The sequence below is a fragment of the Microcaecilia unicolor genome, chromosome 11 (assembly GCF_901765095.1).
Source record: "Microcaecilia unicolor chromosome 11, aMicUni1.1, whole genome shotgun sequence".
NCBI lineage: Eukaryota > Metazoa > Chordata > Amphibia > Gymnophiona > Siphonopidae > Microcaecilia > Microcaecilia unicolor.
This window is the reverse complement of record NC_044041.1, coordinates 4,247,435-4,270,509: the sequence shown is the minus strand read 5'-3', so window position 1 is coordinate 4,270,509 and position 23,075 is coordinate 4,247,435. Positions and strand designations below refer to the sequence as shown.

The 23,075-nt window shown below is 47.1% G+C and overlaps 1 protein-coding gene across 5 annotated transcripts in view; it reads left to right on the top strand.

Moving 5' to 3' along the window:
* SUDS3 (SDS3 homolog, SIN3A corepressor complex component) overlaps positions 1-23,075 on the top strand; it is a 147,988-nt gene that overhangs the window by 66,586 nt on the left and 58,327 nt on the right. The gene's annotated exons all lie outside the window — the stretch shown is intronic.

Sequence of the window (23,075 nt, the reverse complement as noted above, 5' to 3'; positions counted from 1 at the left end):
CAGATGTTCAGGTAATCGTCTCATCAACTTTGATAGGTGTTCAGATGATTAGAGCTTGAGTGATTAGACTTGGACTGGATTAAGTATAGGTAGGTGTATGCTCATCTAATCAGCATGGAAGAGAATCAAAGAGGAAATGACAGAAAGTTAACTTTAGGGCCACCGAGAGACTGAGCCAGGCCCGGGGCAGAATCGTCATCGCCGCCGCTGCCCCTCCCCCAAACATCGTCACCATTGCCCCTGCCCGCCAAAACTGAGCATGCGCGGCCTGAGGGCCCAACAGCTGCTAGACAGTCAATGCAAAGGGGTGGCCTGGTGCCAGAGTTTTCTTTCTCTTGCTCCTGTCGGGACGTGATCATCCGGGTCCTGTCAGGAGCAGGAGAGAGAGAGAGACACCTGCGCCGGCCCTCCCCCCTTCTCGGCGGCTATGGTTGACTTGAATAAAGAGTATTCTCTAAGGCCAAACCAAATGGGATGCCTTCAAAGATGGGTTATATCATCTGCTGGAGCCTGCACATTTCAACGTTTGCTTTTTTTTTTTGTTTTGTTTTTACTTGATTGTATGTATGAATGTTACAGAATAGTTGAATTGGGCTGCCACAGATCTTTGCTTTTTTTGCTTTTCCGTAGAGCTGAGAACCAATGACATCAATGTAAACTTATAATAGCCCTGTGCACTATTGAGCCCATCAATATTGCCTACTCTCCAGCAAATGGTAGATGTGGGTAAGCCTGTGTACTCTTGATGAGTTTTTTCAGGTAGGTTGGTTGGAGTAAGGGGCTTTTGTTTCCCTCCCAGAGCAGGAAAAAAAAAATCACTTGTAAGAAGCTCTTTCAGTCATTCAGAGCAGGGGCTTGTGCTTAAGCTCTTGACTGGGGATGTTAAACCCAAGAGGCTGGGTCCTTCCCCCTTTTTCCCTCTTGTATTAGTGCTCTGGTTACCTCCAGAGAAAGGGATGGTTGTGTGTAAGTGAAGTGGACTCACAGCTATATTGTGTTTTCCTGAAGAGCAAAGAAGATGAGGTCGGCCTGAAGTGTAATGGTATTTTTAGCACTCTATGGTCAGGAAAATACAAAGCACGTCCCCTGACTATACAGATTTAATTTCTAAGCTCCTGTACAATTCTGACAAGCAATGAAACAGGCCAGTAATTATAAAAATAAAAGTATATTTATTTTAGCAGTAAGTAAATTACTGGAATAAGGGAGGCAACTATGATGGGAAAATTATGCACAATGCTAGGTCACTCAGAGAAAAATAACCTGCCCTTATTAAAAGGGGTTTAAAGTAAACACATGCTTAGGCCCTAGGTCCAGAATCCAGGGCACCTGCTTATTACCCAGTAGCAGTACAGAGCTGGTTTTATATAATCTGATGCTTATGCCTTTCCCTGGTGATGCAGAATGGTACAAACCTGTTTTTGTCAGTGGAAATTGGGCCCACATAGGCAGTGAATTGGGTTTTCTAGAGGCTTCTCCCTTTCCCTAGGTATCCAAAGCCTTTCCTTGGGCCTTATTATTTGACATGCCATGTTTACACTGCTTTGTCTCTGAACCCCCCTGCCATAGCCAGAGACCTTCACCCTTCCTTATCAGTTAGTAACTGAGGGAGAGAAACATTTCTTTGTTCTGTGGATGTGCATGTTGACTTGACCAGACTCTGTTCATGCCTACACAGTTGATTGGTCATCCTGGTCAGGTCCTGCCCCACCCGGGCTGGGCAAAGCACCATGCACTGTTACTTTATAGGGCAATTTCTTTGGAGATTTCTTTCTTTTTTTGCTCTGATATGCCATCTCTGTGCACTGTGGAGATACATCCGTGAGTCTTTTCTGGCCAGACACTTCCTTGCCCCCTCTCCATGCACGGGAGGTTAGAGACTGCCAAAATTACTGTCCATCTGTAACCAGAATGTATGTGAACTGATTATTCTGCTGGCACCGTATTAAATGTACCTATTGTCCTATTTCCCGGATGAATGTGTGAGTTTGGAATCTATTCACATTTGTCATCCAAAAATTGAAATTCATGGACCTTACTATCTTTTTTTCTCTTATTATCTTTGTTGTTTTTACGATACCTGTACGATTATTATCTTCCATTACATTGTCTAATTGTATTTTCTGAATTGTAACCTGCCCTATGGTTTTGTGTAAGCCACATTGAGCCTACAACTAGTGGGAAAATGTGGGGTATAAATGTGTTAAATAAAAAGAGCTGATAAGGTACAATGTAGATCACCTGGAGAGATGCAGCAGGAGCTCTGAAGGGTCCCGTGGTTCAGAAGAATCCCAACAGTGCAGGGAGGAGCAGTGGAGGTGGGTGGAGTCAATCTGTTCAAAATTCTGCTGCCTGACTTATATTCCGCCAGTATTCCTATGCTCATATTAGTCCTCTTCTGAAGTCACTTAATTGGCTTCCTATCCGTTTCCGCATATAGTTCAAACTCCTCTTACTGACTTACTCTGCAGCTCCTCATTATCTCTCCACTCCTCTCCCTACACTTCTCCCTGGGAACTCACTTCATCATGTAAATGTCTCTTATCTGTACCTGTCTCCTCCACTGCCAGCTCCACTTAATGGCCCTTTTTGAAGTGGTGTTAACTGCAGCCACATTATTGGCATTCGAGAGTTAATGTGTGGCACCAACCTGCTTGCTTGCTCTCATAGCTAACCATGCTGTCTCTTTCCTGTGCTGGCTGTTAATAAGTGGTAACGGTTACTGTGGGCCCATTCTAATGGCTGTCATGCAGTAAAACACATTCCAACTGCTTAATGCACGCTGTGTTAAAGACCTGTTCTACGCGTAATTTAGGCGTCTGCATTTACACTAGGTTTTCATTGGTGTAAATGACTGTGACTAAATATATCGCTGAAAATGGGCGCTGGGCATATTCGATAAACCACGCCTACCTTTAGGCGTATTTTTTTTGTTGCTGATTTTTTTAGATATGATGTATAGAATCTTAGCCCATAGTGGGTAAAAAAAAACCAAAACAAATAAACTTGTGATTTTGATACACATCCATTGGGTTGTAAGAAGCTATATGGAAGCTCGGGTGATTTTATGAGACTTTTTCTTCCCCTAAGATCAAATTAAAGATTTGTGATATTTTTGGTGAACTTCTGCCTATCATTGTTGTCAAGCAGCTGCTTATTGGCGATAGATCAGCATTGCATTATATTCACAATATACACCCTCTTCCCACTCCATACCTCTACCACCTTCCTCCCTTACCCATTTTACTTATTCACTTTATTTTCCACCTCTTTATTCACTATATTACAGCTGTTATCCTTTTTGTGTTATCTTTAAACCGGTTATATTACGTAAGCCGCATTGAACCTGCTAATGAGTGGGAAAGCGCGGGGTATAAGTGTTACAAATAAATATATTGAAGGTTTTAATACAGAATTTAGGCATTGCCACGTTGTAGATAGGCTCCTGCATTAACACTGTGTCTGTCTTATCCACATACTTGTTGACATGAAAGAATTCCTACATGCAAAATGAAGGTGTGATGTCTCACTGCTAAATCTTTGCTGACTTGTTGCTGATGTATTTACCAATGTAGTTAACAGTTCTATTTTACTTACTGTATGAGTTTACTGAGAAGAGACATTTGACCACATCTTGAGCACTTTTTAATGTTGTCTGTTACATTGCCAAATATTTAGTTCTCTGTTATTAAGGCAGTTTTGAATTGGGTTCTTTACTGTTGCTAGTAACTTTGTAATTTTATATTGAAATTCTTTAGAACTCTTGAATGAATGCCATCTGGTTCTGGTGACTTGTTACTGTTCAGTTTAACAAACTGTGCTAAGTAGTGTTCGCCTTTCTTTCATATAGTTTTCCAAAAGTTTAATACACTTTTTTCTATCCAGTAGCATCACCTTATTTTGATAGTTTGATTTAGCCTCAGAAAAAGGCTTGTGAGAATCTTTCCCAGTACTTGTGGTAAATGCTGGTGCTAAGAATTCTTTCAGCTTCTCTGTACATTTATGATCTAGTGGTCCTTTATTGCTTTTGATATATTAAAATTAGCCTGCTTTAATTCAATTTAGCATTTAAGTTTTTAGAGTTTATGTAGCTTTGATTTCAGCTTTTGGATGTCTTTTTGACTCTTACAGCCCTTTTTACTCTCGTAACCATACTGAGGACAGAGCGTCTAACTACTTTTTTTGTTTTATGTGAGGTATACAATTATACTGTGATGCTAATAAGGTCACGTTGTTTCTGAGCACACCATACACATTTAAATGAGTATTTTAGTTCATTTGTTTCATTTTCCTGAACTAATTGCTTTATTATATTGATCTTGGGATCAGCATTTTTGCTTGTTCCCAATTTCAATTTATACCTAGATGTTAAATGGACTCCATGCTGCCTCCAATTCTGCTGCCTTTTTGAATATACCCAGTGGTGTGCTGGAGCAGGCTCTCACAGGCTCGCAAGAGCTGAGAATTTTGGGAGCCGGTTGTTAAAGTAAGGCCCTCCATGGCTACTTTAACAACTGGTTCCCAAAATGTGGGCTTGGGCCTCCTGCTGAATTCTCTTTTACTTTGCTGGTGGGGATGCTGAGCCCTGCCAGCCAAGTAAATAGTCTGCTGCTGCTCCCCGCTCCTTGTTTCCAGCTCTGGGCAGCAGGCTGAGACTTCTTGAGCATGTGAGAGAAGTTCCAGCATGCTGCTCAGAGCAAGACGTTGGGAGTGGTGGCTGTCAGCAAAGGTATGCCTAGAGGGAGGAGAGAGAGGCAAGTGTTGCTCTCCCCCGCCAGCCACCCCTGGCCCCAGGGCCGTGCCAACCCGGTAAGCGAGGTAAGCATGGCAGGAGGGCGCCGACCTCTGGAGGGCGCCGCCGCGCCATGCTTACCGCCGCCACCTACCTCAGCTCCCGGACCCCGACAGCAGCGCTGGAGCCCGCCCACCCAACATTCCCTCGCATATCCTCCCCCGGGCAGTGGCGTAACTAAAAACGGATTTTAAAAAAAATGCAGGCAGGCACATTTTTTAAAATTTGTGCTTCCTCCCCTCCCTTTCCTCCCACCTACCGTTCCGCAACACGCCTCCCGAGACCCAGCCCCTTCCCAAGCCTACCACCAACCACGTTCCGTTCTCCCTCTCATCCTCCCACCCCAGGGCCCCGACTGTCAAGTTTTCTCTTACTTTGTTGCAGCAATAAGAAGCTGATTTGAGCCCAGCCGGCGTCGGATCCTTCCCTCTGCTTTCGTCATTCACGAGTCCCACCCTCGCGCAAACAGGAAGTGTGTGAGCGAGAGCAGGACTCGGAGGAGCGAGGGAAGGATGTGGGCAGTGTGCTTTCGTCTTTGTTAAGGTAAGGTTTGACGGTCCGTGGAGGGAGGAGTGACAAAAGGGGCGCTGGACACGGGGAGAGATAGGAGGGGGGAACAAAATGGCGCTGGACTTGGGGGAGAGAAAAAGGGGAAAACAAAGCGTTGGAGAGAGAGGGGGGAAACAGCGGTGCTGGGGGGGGGGGTTGGAGAGAGGGAAAACAGCGGTGCTGGACTGGGGGGGGGGGGAGGCTATCTAGATTTAACCCACAATGATAGTAAATGCTATTGAAAACAATAGCAAAAAGATTAGAAATAAGGGACCCCCGATGTGTGGGTCCATCTGTAAGAAGGGAAGAGGAGATGTTAGACTATGGGGGAGGGAAGGGCAGGACTGTTCCCAACTATGAGTAGGTAGGAGAGCTGATGCTGAGCTATGGGGGAAGGGAAGGACAGGACTGATGTTCAGTTACAAGGAAGGATGGGGAAAGGGGTAGGCAAGGGCAGGGCAGATGTTGGGGCATGAAGGGTAGGGAAGGGCAGAGCTGCAGAGATGCCAAGCTATTCAGTTCCAGGCTGGAGATTTTGGGGCTATCCTGGTTTTGAACTTATATCCCAAAACAGTGTGGGATTTGTAGTGCCCATTGAGTGCTTCGAGTCCCATAATGCAACAGCATAGAATGGGCAGAAATGCAGGACTGTCCCAAAATTTCCAGCCTGGAACTGGGTAACTGGAACTGTAAAGAGGCCCGGAGGGAGAGAAGAGAACGTGGCTGGAAACGGTAGGAGGAGCGAGAGAGGGAGAGAAAGAGGGGACATGGAAAAGAGCAGCAGAGAGCCATGGACATGGAAAAGAGCAGGGGAGAGCCAGAAAGAGATGGGGAGAGAAAGAGGGGCCATGGAAAAGAGCAGGGGAGAGCCAGGGACATGGAAAAAAGCAGGGGAGAGCCAGAAAGAGATGGGGAGAGAAAGAGGGGCCATGGAAAAGAACAGGGGAGAGCCAGGGACATGGAAAAAAGCAGGGGAGAGCCAGGGACATGGAAAAAAAGCAGGGGAGAGCCAGAAAGAGATGGGGAGAGAAAGAGGGGCCATGGAAAAGAGCAGGGGAGAGCCAGGGACATGGAAAAAATCAGGGGAGAGCCAGGGACATGGAAAAAATCAGGGGAGAGCCAGAAAGAGATGGGGAGAGAAAGAGGGGCCATGGAAAAGAGCAGGGGAGAGCCAGGGACATGGAAAAGAGCAGGGGAGAGCTAGAGAGAAGATGCTGGATGGAAGGGGGTACAGAGAGAGAGAGAGATGAGTGGAAAGAGGGGACATGGGTAGGAGAGAGAGAAGCTGCTGGGGAGAAACTGGGGGAGACCCTAGCTGTCAGACTGAGAAAGGCTGGATGAAAGGAGGGAGAAAGGAGAAATGCTGGAAGGAGGGGTCAGAATGAGGGAAGACGCTGGTAGGGAGGGAAAGAGGAAAGACACTGGAAGGATGGGGAGAGAGAGGACATGCTGAATGGAAAAGGGTCGAGAAAGAGAACTGTCTAGAAGGAAGGGGAGATAGAGGGAGACAATGGACGGAAGGATTGGGAGAGGGTAATAGGTGGAAGGATGGAGAGAGAAAGAGGGATGACACTGGCTGGAAGGGTAGGAGAGAAAGAGGGAAGGTGCTGGACATGGGTGGATGGAGGGGAAGGCAGGTGGGAGAGGAGGGTTGCTGGACATGGATGGAGGGGAGGGAAGACAGAGGAAGGCAATGCAGATGGATGGAGGGGAAGGGAGAGAGAAGAAATGATCGACATGGATGGAGGGGAGGGAAGAGAGAGGAAGCAGATGAGATGAGGGAAAAGGGAGAAAACCTGCACATGGATGGAGAAAATAGGCAGAAGCTGGATCCACTGGACAATCAAGTCTGCAGAGGACCCAGCTTTTACTTACCAATGTAAGGCAAGAAAGGAGGAAAGTAAAGAAATAAATGGAAAGGAAGACCTGGAAATGGAATTAAGAGGACAGATAGCAGCAGAATCAGGTACTGGGCCAGCATGATCAGAAAAACAAAGTCACCAGACAACAAAGGTAGAAAAAATCATTTTATTTTCATTATAGTGTTTGGAATATGTGCACTTTGATAATCGGGTTCTCAACGTTAAAAGTTTATATTTATTTTATGGCATTTTATACTAGACCGGGGGGGGGGGGGGGGGGGGGGGGGGGGGGGGGCGCCAACTGATAGTCTGCAGGGGGGCACCAGAGACCCTAGGCACGGCCCTGCCTGGCCCTTCCAACTGCAGAGCTGGCTACGTCCAGAGAAAGAGCCTGTTGTTAAAAATTTACCAGCACACCCCTGTATATACCTTTTAAATCACCTAAATAACTTCCTTCTTTTTTTGGCACAGCAGTTTGTGCCTACTTGATTAGAACCTTTATTGAATCTCTGGTACCATGAGCCTTCAATCACAACAAAGGCATCTTTATCTCTCTCCCAACTTGGCCCAGCCATCAGTTGGACCCACAGACAGTGGCTGCCTCCCAGAATGCATGTGGTTAAGCAGTGGCTGACACTGTCAGGGGCTGTAAATATTGCTTCCACAACACCTTGGGCAACCTGCTGAACCCAGCCTTGTGCATGACAGTATATAGTGCATGAAACACCTCTAAGAAGTTTGAAAATATCTAACTTCAGTTTGCGAGTGGTTTGTCTAGGGATATATTTAAAGACTCCAACAGGGGAGTCACAGTACTCAAATTATTATCATTGGTTCCAGTGTTTGGATCGAGTTCCTGTGATTATGCTCTTTCTGGATAGTTGAAGATTTAAAAGCGTCCTTCCTGAAGCAGCTTAAGAACTGGCGAAACAAGGCGCACTTGTTAAAGGCGCCATTTGGTAAACTGGAGCAAAGGAGGACTGCCGTTCCCTATTTTGCGTGTTTGGACGGACGAGATTAATACCCTGTGGAGAACATTTTTAAGTCTGTTTGGACTCAAGTTTTCAGCTAAGTACCTGGTGGATTTCCTTGCACTGTATGGCGGGGGACCCGGGGGGGGCTATTTATACTCCGGTTGTTCTACACTTAGATATTAGGGAATTGTGACAGAGTTTTAGGTATTAATGTGTGGTCATCTTTCAGTTTGGCGTGTGTGTTGGTAATTGGGGGATTATCAGATGGAAAAGGGTTTTTCATATTCATCCGGTTTTCTCATCCTTGATGAGTTTTTACGGTGGATGGTTTTTTCCCTTTTCCTCCTGACTGGAACCAATGATAACAACGGACTTCATAAAGCATAGGGATTGAATGTGATTTCTAACTGTTTCCCTATTTGGAGAGTTGAGGTTCCAATTTGAGTAAATTTGAGTACTGTGACTCCCGTGTTGGAGTCTTTAAATATATCCCTAGACAAACCACTCACAAACTGAAATTAGATATTTTCAAACTTCTTAGAGGTGTTTCATAATTATTTAGTGAGTTTGAATTTCCCTGAATCATTTAGAAATTTCTTTAATAGTATATAGTGCATGCCATTCGGATAGCCCTAAATTTCTTCTCAATCTAAATATTTTTTGAAAAAATTTTTCACATGTGTGTTTTGCTATGAGGATGACTAATTTGACTGTATTGTGGCCAGTATTACAAACTGACTTCAGCTATTGTTAAGTTCTTAATAAGGTCTTCTGTAGTATTCAGATCAATCTCATGAGTTGCTTCTTTTGTAAATTCCAAGGTGATTTGCCTCACTTATCACCCCTACCACTGCAATTTCCCCACCCCTAGCTGCTGTTGTTGTTGTTGTTACATTTGTACCCCGCGCTTTCCCACTCATGGCAGGCTCAATGCGGCTTACATGGGTCAATGGAGGGTTAAGTGACTTGCCCAGAGTCACAAGGAGCTGCCTGTGCCTGAAGTGGGAATCGAACTCAGTTCCTCAGTTCCCCAGGACCAAAGTCCACCACCCTAACCACTGTTCGTCTGTCCAATTTAGATTGTAAGCTCTGTTGAGCAGGGACTGTCTTTTCATGTTCATTTGTACAGCGCTGCGTAAGTCTAGTAGCGCTATAGAAATGTTTAATAGTAGTAGTAGTAGTGTTATCCAGAAATGTTTTATGTGTATGTTATACTCTTAAGATACATTTAATACTTGCAGTTGCAAATATTTATAGTGAATTTTCTCTTTCCTTTTTATAACATAATAGGAATATTTCATGTCTTAAATCATTGGAGCACTGCAAAGAATCTAAAAGCCTCTTAAAATACTAGAAAATATAGAAAAAGGAGAAAAAAGGTCAGGCAGGTTAGTTTTATTCTTGCCAGAGCCTCTTTCAAGCATACAATTCCTGCTAGGATTTCATGTACCCTGTTTCTGATCTCTTCCCTTCCTCTTGTGCTTCAGTCGGGCACCGTGTACTCTCTGTTTGGTAGCCTCTGCTCCCGTCTTTGACTCTTTTGAGCTCCATTTGCTTCGTCTGTGGTGGCGTCTTACCTTGCTAGATTTCTTGGGTTCTATATGTTCTCTCTCTGGCAGTCTCTCCTTCCATTGGCAGCTACCTTTTATTCCCTGGGTCCTCTCTCCCACCGTTTCCTTCACAGCAGCTCCCGCTGGTTCCATGTGCTCTCTCTCTGGCATTCTCTCTGGATGCTGCAGTACCCTCACATTCCATGTACTTTCTCTTCGGCAGTCTCTGTTGTCAAGAGCACCCGCTGGTTCCTTATAATCTTTTGCCTTGCAGCTTCCCCTTGTTTCCTTTGCAGAGATACAATGAAAAAAAAACTCAATGAGAAATGCTACTTGCTGCCCATTTGGGAGTGATCTATTTTCCCATGAGAAAAGAAACAAAAGGGTAACTAGATTTTCTAAAGGATAGTAGGTCCTACAAGGAAGGCCACAACTTTTACAAATGCAGTGTATAAAGTACATGCTAAAATATTGAAAGAGCAATAAACTAATTGATACAGAAGTCTGACACTGCCATAGTCATGAACGGAGGATTAATGCAAAGCACCACTCTGTTGTAATAACATTTAGCTTAAGGGTAGGTAAGTTGCTTAAGCCTGGAGCTCTCTGATGCTGCACTTTGAAGTGACCTCTACAAAGAAACTTTGGCCCTCCAAATTAGGTACTAGAGATCACAAGAAGTCGTAGATTCAAAGGGAATATTTATCACTATGGTTAAAATCATTTTGATGTTGTAGTACATTGCAGAATTGTTTTGTGGAAGGCTTCAAATAAAGCACACTCCAGAAGTTGGGTTTCCTTTCATAAAAGGAGGCAAAACCAGGTAAGAAAGTATTATGAGATAAGAGGCAGCCTCGATGAGTCAGGGCATATTACTTTGCTGGGATATCTGCTGAGTTAAAGCTTGCAGTAAAGAATTTCTAGGTTTATTGATAAAATCTTTTATAAAAAAGCAAACATTAGTAGCTTGTTCAAATGATCTAAAATTTTCCCTTAGTTTAAATGTAATTGTAGAGCCCTAGAGTAAAAGGAAAGGAGGTTGGGGTGTTAAATACTTCTCAGGTCTATATCATTTTGCCTTACTTTAGACTTTAGTCTTATTTCCTAATCACCCCAGGCACATCTCTTGATTTTATAGTCAATAATTCAAGTTAAGAGGAGAAGAGGTGAACTTACCAGCTCAGGATATTTTCATTAGAATGTGATTCACCCTAAACAACATTTCGTAATTCAGTGAGAATCAAACTCAAAAGAAAAGCATAAAACATAGCAAATAACCATAAGGCCTTTTGTATTAGTTTAGTAAATCTACGTGCTCAGCAAGTTTAAATAACCAACCACTCGCTAATACTAAGATGCAAACAGCAGTCCAGCAGCAAGATGGTACTAACCAGTCTTTTGCACTGAGTGTCATGTAAGATGATCTCACAGTAGCTGAGAGAGAATGTGCACTCAGTATAAAGAGATTAGACTTAAGGCTAGAGTAACAGACTTGGATGAGCTGAGGCAGACAGAGAGGTATATAGAGGAGACCTACAGGGACGTAGTACAGAAGTCCCATCTTCAGTCTGGCAGCCTCTGTACTGTCTTGTAGAGGGAGGTCATCTAAAAAGACAGCAACCCTTTGAAGCAGAAAGCAATCCTGCAGGCAGGAACTGTCCTCTAGGGAATGCATTATACTCTGAAGATGTATCTCTAGGGGCTACTGCCCAGGAAGGAAAGGTTAAGATGGCGGATATTTAATTACCAATATATACTCAAAAACTGAGGCAGGCCCAAAAATGGGGGTCTCTGTTTATATTCGACTCCCCACCTGATGACCAACACTTCTGTCCTTCCGTCCCCACCAGATAAATGGCATTTCTGTCCCTGTAGCATCCTTGGTGTCCTCCTGTGGCCATCTTCCTCCAGCCCCCTCCCCCAAACACTCGCTCCCTCCCTCTATTGTAAAGACAACAGCCCCCCCCCCCCCCATCCTGGGCCTACCTTACAGCCCTGTTGGTCCAGTGGTGAGCTGGGGCAGGAGTGATCCTCCTATGCTCCTTCCTGTGCAGTTTCCCTACTGAAAATGGCTGCTCAGGTTTCAGCAGCAGTCTTGTGAGATTGCTGTGGGAACTTGCAGCAGCCATTTTTGGAACGAAGACTGCACAGGCAGGGCATAGGAGGAATTCTCCTGCCTCGGATCACCACTGGACCACCAGGGCTATAAGGTAGGCCTGGGGAAGGGCCTATGGTGGGTCATGGAGGGGGGGTGTTCCCTTTACAATGCAGGGAGTGAGCAAGTGGGAGTTAGCAGTTTAGGAGGGGAGCTGGGGGCAGAGCCGGCGGCGGCAGGACACCTTGGGAAAGGAAGGGAATGGCAGGAATGCCGGATGCCACGGGAGAGGGAGGGAAGGAAGGAGTGAGATGATTACTTGAATATAAACCATAGGTTTATATGAGTTAACCTACCCCCCCCCCTTTTTTTTAGAGAGGGGTATGTTATTTCTATTTATTTTCAGTTGGGTTTATATTTGAGTATATATGGTACGAGGCTTGTAGATGGCTGGGTGACTGGTGGATGTAAAGATCGCTTAGTTACCTGCTTGGTGCAAAGGTAATGGACCTCATGTCACCTACATAAGATTTTAGATAATGCTGAGGAGGAGCCAGCTGTCTTGGTATATAGCAACAAAGTACACAAACAAGATTGTTCATTGGTGTGCATATAATATTACGCCAAATAAGCCATTATATGGCTTTGAAGACCCATTTTTCATTATTGCCTTTGATCAACCCATCAGTGGTGTCATGCCTAGGATACACTGAGCCTGCTTTTTCTCTGTTTTTTTTTTTATTTTGCTACTACCACTGTTCTCTTTTACTACTACTTGACATTTCTAAAGCGCTACTAGGGTTACGCAGCGCTTTTCCCTTTCTTGTCATTAACTGACATTCTCCGAGGACAAGCAGGCTGCTTGTTCTCACTGATGGGTGACGTCCTCGGCAGCCCCTCCAATCGGAATCTTCCTAGCAAAGTCCTTTGCTAGCTCTTGCGCGCACCGCGCATGCGCGGCCGTCTTCCCGCCCGAAACCGGCTCGAGCCGGCCAGTCTTCTTTCGTCTGCACTCGGTACGGCTGTGTTTTTTGCCGTGTTGAGCCCCGGAGAGTCGACCTCGCGCGTCCGTTTTAATCGACGTGTTTTTTCTTCGGAAAAGTTTTCTTTCGTTCGGAAAGTGCTCCGGAAACCCCCTTGGGTTTCGTTTGCCCCTTCCCGTATTTCCAGTTTTTGCCCCGGTAAGTTTTCTTTCGTTGTCGGGGTAGGCCTCTTTTCGGCCTCGGTCGAGATTTTTCTCCCTTAAAGTTTTGGTGCTCCAAATTCGTCATTTCGGATTTTGACTTCGCCGGCGTGATTTTTACGCCCATGACATCGAAGCCTTCCAGCGGCTTCAAGAAGTGCACCCAGTGCGCCCGGGTAATCTCGCTCACTGATAGGCACTCTTCGTGTCTTCAGTGTCTGGGGGCCGAGCACCGTCCCCAGAACTGTAGTCTGTGTTCCCTCTTACAAAGGCGGACTCAAGTAGCGAGATTGGCCCAGTGGAACGTTTTGTTCTCGGGCTCTTCGTCGGCATCGGCACCGGGGTCATCGTGTGCATCGACGTCATCAGCGTCCAGACCTTCTTCCTTGGCTGCCAGTGCATCGAGGCATCGGCCCTCTGCATCGGCGCCGAGACATCGGATAGCTGCATCGACGTTGGTGGTACCGGGACCTCGTCTCCTGATGTCGTCGGACGGTGGTGCATCGAGTGGAGTGCAGGTGAGGGCTGTCCATTCCCCTGCTGGTGGCGGTGAGCCCTCGGGTGGGTCTCCTCCTACCCTGAGGGCTCCTGCGGTACAGCCCCCCCGAGACCGACCTCCTTCGGCCTCGGCCCCGAGGAAGCGACGGATGGATTCTACGTCCTCCTCGTCGGTGCCGGGGAGCTCCGGTGACATGCTTCGGAAGAAGTCGAAGCATCGACACCGGTCTCCTCCCCGCGTCGGCACCGAGAGCTCTGGGTCGCCGAGGGAGTCGGCACCCAGCAGGCATCGGCACCGAGAGGACCGCTCACCCTCTGTTCAGGAGGTGTCGATGCGCTCCACTCTGGACAGCCCGGAACAGCCTCCACGCCCGGAACAGGTTCTGACGTCGACGCCTGCATCGACCTCCATGCCTTTCTCTGCAGCCGCTCTGAACGAGAGCCTCCGGGCCGTTCTCCCAGAGATTCTGGGAGAGCTGTTGCGCCCTACCCCTCCGGTACCGGCGGTGCTTGCGCCTCCGGTACCGTCGAGCGTGGCGCCGGCTGGCCCATCGCCCGGGGTGAGGTCCCCGACGTCGGTACCGCGTGCGGTGCCGACTGCGGCCACCTCCCAGGAGGGCTCCCCGACTACGTCGGCGGAGGGAGCTTCGCCGATGCGGGCGAGGGAGTCTACCTCTCGACGCCCCCATCGTGGACGTGGCTCCACGGAGTCGAGCCGGGCACGGTTGCAGACGCAGGTCCGTGAACTTGTGTCTGACACCGAGGGTGAGGCCTCGTGGGAGGAAGAAGAAGACCCCAGATATTTCTCTGACGAGGAGTCTGAGGGTCTACCTTCTGATCCCACTCCCTCTCCTGAAAGACAGCTTTCTCCTCCCGAGAGTCTGTCTTTTGCTTCCTTTGTCCGGGAGATGTCTACGGCCATCCCCTTCCCGGTGGTTGTGGAGGACGAGCCCAGGGCTGAAATGTTTGAGCTCCTGGACTATCCTTCTCCACCTAAGGAAGCGTCCACTGTTCCCCTGCACCATGTCCTCAAAAAGACATTGCTGGCGAACTGGACCAAGCCTTTAACTAATCCCCACATCCCCAAGAAGATCGAGTCCCAGTACCGGATCCATGGGGACCCAGAGCTGATGCGCACTCAGTTGCCTCACGACTCTGGAGTTGTGGATCTGGCCCTAAAGAAGGCTAAGAGTTCTAGGGAGCATGCTTCGGCGCCCCCGGGCAAAGACTCTAGAACCTTAGACTCCTTTGGGAGGAAGGCCTACCATTCCTCTATGCTCGTGGCCAAAATTCAGTCTTACCAGCTCTACACGAGCATACACATGCGGAACAATGTGCGACAGTTGGCGGGCTTGGTTGATGCTCTTCCCCCTGAGCAAGCCAAGCCTTTTCAGGAGGTGGTCAGGCAGCTGAAGGCGTGCAGAAAATTCCTGGCCAGAGGAGTTTATGACACTTTTGATGTTGCGTCCAGGGCCGCTGCTCAAGGTGTGGTGATGCGCAGGCTCTCATGGCTGCGTGCCGCCGACCTGGAGAATAGAATCCAGCAGCGGATTGCGGACTCGCCTTGCCGTGCGGACAACATTTTTGGAGAAAAAGTCGAGCAGGTGGTAGAGTCTCTCCACCAGCGGGACACCGCATTCGACAAGTTCTCCCGCCGGCAGCCTTCAGCTTCTACCTCTACAGGTAGACGATTTTTCGGGGGAAGGAAGACTGTTCCCTATACTTCTGGTAAGCGTAGGTACAATCCTCCTTCCCGACAGCCTGCGGCCCAGGCTAAGACCCAGCGCGCTCGCTCTCGTCAGCAGCGTGCGCCTCAGCAAGGCCCCGCGGCTCCCCAGCAAAAGCAAGGGGCGAGCTTTTGACTGGCTCCAGCAGAGCATAGCCGACATCCAAGTGTCAGTGTCGGGCGACCTGCCAGTCGGAGGGAGGTTGAAAGCTTTTCACCAAAGGTGGCCTCTCATAACCTCCGATCAGTGGGTTCTGCAAATAGTCCGGCAAGGATACACCCTCAATTTGGCTTCCAAACCTCCAAATTGTCCACCGGGAGCTCAGTCCTACAGCTTCCAGCACAAGCAGGTACTTGCAGAGGAACTCTCCGCCCTTCTCAGCGCCACTGCGGTCGAGCCCGTGCCATCCGGGCAAGAAGGGCTGGGATTCTATTCCAGGTACTTCCTTGTGGAAAAGAAAACAGGGGGATGCGTCCCATCCTAGACCTAAGGGCCCTGAACAAATATCTCGTAAAAGAAAAGTTCAGGATGCTTTCCCTGGGCACCCTTCTCCCCATGATTCAGCAAAACGATTGGCTATGCTCTCTGGACTTGAAGGATGCCTACACTCACATCCCGATACTGCCAGCTCACAGGCAGTATCTGCGATTTCAGTTGGGCACACGCCACTTCCAGTACTGTGTGCTACCCTTTGGGCTCGCCTCTGCGCCCAGGGTGTTCACAAAGTGCCTAGCTGTGGTAGCAGCGGCGCTTCGCAGGCTGGGGGTGCACGTGTTCCCATATCTCGACGATTGGCTGGTGAAGAACACATCCGAGGCAGGAGCCCTGCAGTCCATGCAGATGACTATTCGCCTCCTGGAGCTACTGGGGTTTGTGATAAATTATCCAAAGTCCCATCTTCTTCCAGTGCAGAAGCTCGAATTCATAGGAGCTCTGCTGGATTCTCGGACGGCTCGCGCCTATCTCCCAGAGGCGAGGGCCAACAACTTGTTGTCCCTCGTCTCGCGGGTGCGAACGTCCCAGCAGATCACAGCTCGGCAGATGTTGAGATTGCTGGGCCACATGGCCTCCACAGTTCATGTGACTCCCATGGCCCGTCTTCACATGAGATCTGCTCAATGGACCCTAGCCTCCCAGTGGTTTCAGGCTGCTGGGGGTCTAGAAGACGTGATCCACCTGTCCACGAGTTTTCTCGAATCCCTGTATTGGTGGACAATCTGGTCCAATTTGACTCTGGGACGTCCTTTCCAAATTCCTCAGCCACAAAAAGTGCTGACAACGGATGCGTCTCTCCTGGGGTGGGGAGCTCATGTCGATGGGCTTCACACCCAAGGAAGCTGGTCCCTCCAGGAACGCGGTCTACAGATCAATCTCCTGGAGTTGCGAGCGATCTGGAACGCCCTGAAGGCTTTCAGAGATCGGCTGTCCCACCAAATTATCCAAATTCAGACAGACAACCAGGTTGCCATGTACTATGTCAACAAGCAGGGGGGCACCGGATCTCGCCCCCTGTGTCAGGAAGCCGTCAGCATGTGGCTCTGGGCTCGCCGTCAAGGCATGGTGCTCCAAGCCACATATCTGGCAGGCGTAAACAACAGTCTGGCCGACAGGTTGAGCAGGATTATGCAACCTCACGAGTGGTCGCTCAATTCCCGAGTGGTGCGCCAGATCTTCCAAGCGTGGGGCACCCCCTTGGTGGATCTCTTCGCATCTCGAGTGAACCACAAAGTCCCTCAGTTCTGTTCCAGGCTTCAGGCCAACGGCAGACTGGCATCGGATGCCTTCCTCCTGGATTGGGGGGAAGGCCTGTTGTATGCTTATCCTCCCATTCCTCTGGTGGGGAAGACTTTGTTGAAATTCAGACAAGACCGAGGCACCATGATTCTGATTGCTCCTTTTTGGCCGCGTCAGATCTGGTTCCCTCTTCTTCTGGAGTTATCCTCCGAAGAACCGTGGAGATTGGAGTGTTTTCCGACCCTCATCACGCAGAACGAAGGGGCTCTTCTGCATCCCAACCTCCAGTCTCTGGCTCTCACGGCCTGGATGTTGAGGGCGTAGACTTTGCCTCTTTGGGTCTGTCAGAGGGTGTCTCCCGCATCTTGCTTGCTTCCAGGAAAGATTCCACTAAGAGGAGTTACTTCTTCCATTGGAGGAGGTTTGCCGTCTGGTGTGACAGCAAGGCCCTAGATCCTCGCTCTTGTCCTACACAGACCCTGCTTGAATACCTTCTGCACTTGTCTGAGTCTGGTCTCAAGACCAACTCTGTAAGAGTTCACCTTAGTGCAATCAGTGCATACCATTACCGTGTGGAAGGTAAGCCGATCTCAGGACAGCCTTTAGTTGTTCGCTTCATGAGAGGTTTGCTTTTGTCAAAGCCCCCTGTCAAGCCTCCTACAGTGTCATGGGATCTCAATGTCGTTCTCACCCAGCTGATGAAACCTCCTTTTGAGCCACTGAACTCCTGCCATCTGAAGTACTTGACCTGGAAGGTCATTTTCTTGGTGGCAGTTACTTCAGCTCGTAGAGTCAGTGAGCTTCAGGCCCTGGTAGCCCAGGCCCCTTACACCAAATTTCATCATAACAGAGTAGTCCTCCGCACTCACCCTAAGTTCCTGCCAAAGGTTGTGTCGGAGTTCCATCTGAACCAGTCAATTGTCTTGCCAACTTTCTTTCCCCGTCCTCATTCCTGCCCTGCTGAACGTCAGCTGCACACATTGGACTGCAAGAGAGCATTGGCCTTCTACCTGGAGCGGACACAGCCCCACAGACAGTCCGCCCAATTGTTTGTTTCTTTTGATCCCAATAGGAGGGGAGTGGCTGTAGGGAAACGCACCATATCCAATTGGCTAGCAGATTGCATTTCCTTCACTTACGCCCAGGCGGGGCTGGCTCTTGAGGGTCATGTCACGGCTCATAATGTTAGAGCCATGGCTGCGTCGGTAGCCCACTTGAAGTCAGCCTCCATTGAAGAAATTTGCAAAGCTGCGACGTGGTCATCTGTCCACACATTCACATCTCATTACTGCCTGCAGCAGGATACCCGACGCGACAGTCGGTTCGGGCAGTCAGTTCTTCAGAACCTGTTTGGGCTTTAGGATCCAACTCCACCCCCCGAGGGCCCTGTTTATTCTGTTCCAGGCTGCACTCTCAGTTAGTTGGTAAATTTTTTAGGTCAATCTCAGTTATGTCCTCGCCGTTGCGAGGCCCAATTGACCATGGTGGTTGTTTTGAGTGAGCCTGGGGGCTAGGGATACCCCATCAGTGAGAACAAGCAGCCTGCTTGTCCTCGGAGAAAGCGAATGCTACATACCTGTAGAAGGTATTCTCCGAGGACAGCAGGCTGATTGTTCTCACAAACCCGCCCGCCTCCCCTTTGGAGTTGTGTCTTCTCTTGAAGTGTATTGTCTTGCTACATACTGGACTGGCCGGCTCGAGCCGGTTTCGGGCGGGAAGACGGCCGCGCATGCGCGGTGCGCGCGAGAGCTAGCAAAGAACTTTGCTAGGAAGATTCCGATTGGAGGGGCTGCCGAGGACGTCACCCATCAGTGAGAACAATCAGCCTGCTGTCCTCGGAGAATACCTTCTACAGGTATGTAGCATTCGCTTTCCTCTCTATTCACCTGTTCTATTGATCGTACCCTGCTTTGTTATGCTGTGCAGGAAAGACGGTATCAAAGTCCTTAAACTATAATACATTAAAAAAAACCCAAACAATTGTCATTTTGTTAAGTATAATTATAAATCGTCATTGCTCCCTCCCCCAATTAGCACTGAAAAATCCTCAAGTAAACTCCTTCCCCAGATTCCAAAAATATACATTTTGCAGTATGTTGTAGGAGGCACTCGGGGAATTATTCACTAATCCTTAAGTCATTCACTAAAAACACCTACAATAGGAACAATGTAGAGTGTTCAACCTCCCCAAATAATTATTGGTGCCCAAATTTTGTGATATAGATCAACATTGCCTTTTAGCTTGTAAATTAACATGTCCTAAACCTGCAATTCTTGACAAACCTTAAGCCACCCCACCACCACCGTCGTCAATGATTTTCCAAAAATGAGCAATAGAAATTTTGGCTGCTAAAAGCAATCGAGAAGTGACCCCATATCGGCCTTCCATATTTCACATCCAAAGCCAAACAGTCAAAGCAGGATCTTCTGTGAAATTCTCACCCATCAATACCCAGATTTCTTCTCCACTTGACTGAGCATTTCCACTGTAAATGTTCATAAGTACATAAGCATTGCCATACTGGGAAAGACCAAAGGTCCACCAAGCCCAGCATCCTGTTTCCAACAGTGGCCAATCCAGATCACAAATACCTGGCAAGATCCCCAAAAAGTACAAAATATTTTATACTCCGTATCCCAGAAATAGTGGATTTTCCCTAAGTCCACTTAATAACGGTCTATGGACTTTTCCTTTAGGAAGCCGTCCAAACCTTTTTTTAAACTCCGCTAAGCTAACCGGCTTTACCACATTCTCTGGCAGCGAATTCCAGAGTTTAATTACACGTTGAGTGAAGAAATATTTTCTCCGATTTGTTTTAAATTTACTACATTGTAGCTTCATTGCATGCCCCCTAGTCTTAGTATTTTTGGAAAGCGTGAACAGACGCTTCACATCTACCCGTTCAACTCCACTCATTATTTTATAGACCTCTATCATATCTCCCCTCAGCCGCCTTTTCTCCAAGCTGAAGAGCCCTAGCTGCTTTAGCCTTTCCTCATAGGGAAGTTGTCCCAACCCCTTCATCATTTTCGTCGGCCTTCTCTAATTCCACTATATCTTTTTTGAGATACGGCGACCAGAATTGAACACAATATTCGAGATGCGGTCGCACCATGGAGCGATACAAAGGCATTATAACAACCTCATTTTTGTTTTCCATTCCTTTCCTAATAATACCTAACATTCTATTTGCTTTCTTAGCCGCAGCAGCACACTGAGCAGAAGGTTTCAATGTATCATCAACGACGACATCTAGATCCCTTTCTTGGTCTGTGGCTCCTGACGTGGAACCTTGCATGACGTAGCTATAATTCGGGTTCCTCGTTCCCACATGCATCACTTTGCACTTGCTCACATTAAACGTCATCAGCCAATTAGACGCCCAGTCTCCCAGTCTCGTAAGATCCTCTTGTAATTTTTCACAATCCTCCCGCGATTTAACGACTTTGAATAACTTTGTATCATCAGCAAATTTAATTACCTCCCATCCCTAGGTCATTTATAAATATGTTAAAAAGCAGCAGTCCGAGCACAGACCCCTGGGGAACCCCACTAACTACCCTTCTGCATTGAGAATACTGACCATTTTACCCTACTCTCTGTTTTCTATCTATTAACCAATTTTTAATCCACAATAGAACCCTACCTCCTATCCCATGACTCTCCAATTTCCTCTGGAGTCTTTAATGAGGTACTGTGTCAAACGCCTTCTGAAAATCTTCCGGTACCACACTTGATTTTAAGGATAAATTACATATTTCTAACAATAGCTCTGCAAGCTCATTTTTCAGTTCTATCAGTACTCTGGGATGAATACCATGCGGTCCAGGAGATTTGCTACTCTTCAGTTTGTAGAACTGCCCCATTACATCCTCCAGGTTTACAAAAAATTCATTAAGTTTCTCCGACTCGTCAGTTTCGAATACCATTTCCGGCAAGGGTATCCCACCCAAGTCTTCCTCGGTGAAGACCGAAGCAAAGAATTCATTTAATCTCTCCGCTACGCTTTGTGTTCCCTGATTGCCCCTTTTATTCCTCGGTCAACTAGCGGTCCAACCGATTCTTTTGCCGGCTTCCTGCTTTTAATATACCTATGTGTTTTTGCCTCCAACGCAATCTTTTTTTCGAAGTCCCTCTTAGCCTTCCTTGTCAGCGCTTTACATTTGACTTGACATTCCTTATGCCGTTTTTAATTATTTTCAGTCGGTTCCTTCTTCCATTTTCTGAAGGATTTTCTTTTAGCTCTAATAGCTTCCTTCACCTCACTTTTAACCACGCCGGCTGGCTGTCGTTTGGTCTTCCGTCCTCCTTTTTTAATACGCGGAATATATTTGGCCTGGGCTTCCAGGATGGTGTTTTTGAACAGCATCCATGCCTGATGTAAATTTTTGACTCTCGCAGTCGCTCCTTTAAGTTTTCTTTTCACCGTTCTTCTCATTTTATCATAGTATCCTTTTTTAAAGTTACATAAGTACATAAGTAATGCCACACTTGGAAAAGACCAAGGGTCCATCGAGCCCAGCATCCTGTCCATGACAGCGGCCAATCCAGGCCAAGGGCACCTGGCAAGCTTCCCAAACATACAAACATTCTATACATGTTAATCCCGGAATTGTGGATTTTTCCCAAGTCCATTTAGTAGCGGTTTATGGACTTGTCCTTTAGGAAACCGTCAACCCCCTTTTAAACTCTGCCAAGCTAACCGCTATTAAATGGACTGGAAAAATTCCTCATTTTTAGGTACAACTTGTCTGGAATGTTTTTACGTTTGGGGAGCGTGCCAGGTGCCCTTGACCTGGATTGGCCACTGTCGGTGACAGGATGCTGGGCTAGATGGACCTTTGGTCTTTCCCAGTATGGCACTACTTATGTACTTATGTACGTTCTCCGGCAACAAAATTTTCTCCGATTTGTTTTAAATTTACTACACTGTAGTTTCATCGCATTCCCCCTAGTCCTAGTATTTTTGGAAAGCGTGAACAGACGCTTCACATCCACCTGTTCCACTCCACTCATTATTTTATATACCTCTATCATGTCTCCCCTCTGCCGTCTCTTCTCCAAGCTGAAAAGCCCTAGCCTCCTTAGTCTTTCTTCATAGGGAAGTCGTCCCATCCCCGCTATCATTTTAGTCGCCCTTCGCTGCACCTTTTCCAATTCCACTATATCTTTCTTGAGATGTGGTGACCAGAATTGAACGTATTTGATTTCTTATGTAAACTTACTTCAAAGCTAATATCAAATCCGATCATATTATGATCACTGTTATCAAGCGGCCCCCAGCACCGTTACCTCCTGCACCAGATCATGCGCTCCACTAAGGACTAGGTCTAGAATTTTTCCTTCTCTCGCCGGCTCCTGTACCCGCTGCTCCAATGTACCTTTATGCCTTCAGTTGTTTTGTTTTCATTGGTGTCCATTATAGCCTGTGTAAAATTGTAACTGCTTATAATTAGTAAAATGTGTGCGTATAATTATTGCTCTACCTCTATCTCTTAGGCCCTGATATCAGCCTTAAGCCATTGCTCACAGGCTCTTGTGTTTTTGATCCTCCAATCCCCTAATCCCCTATAGATCTTGCAGAGCAGTTATTTTTATGAGCCTTGTTTAAATAATACCACCTCCACTTTGTGAGATCCCTATGAAGGTTATGTTTAGCGTCCGCTCCAATTAGGATGTCCTGAATTGGAATTATTGATACTTTGATCCCTAATAGGTCCTGACGCTCACATAATGATGATAACGAATCCTGATGAAACAGATTTATACAGTGTTGAAAAACAGTAGGCTGTAATGCAATTTGAAGGGTAGAACCTGGGTGATCATTTCTGATATTGGTTAATGTTAAGACTAAACCCTGTTTGCTGTTTATTCTTCACTTTGTTCCACTGTTGAATTAAGGACTGCAGGAAGATATAACCCAGTCTTTGTTCCTGATTGGGAAAGGTCCCCTTCCCTTTCTCATTCCAGTGTTCAGACATTAAGGAGATTAAAAATGATGCTTCCAACTGTACACAGTGAATGTTGTGTAATGAGCTTTTAACACTTTTAAGCACAAGTGCTTTATAATAATTTTATTTTATTTATTACATTTCTATCCCACATTTTCT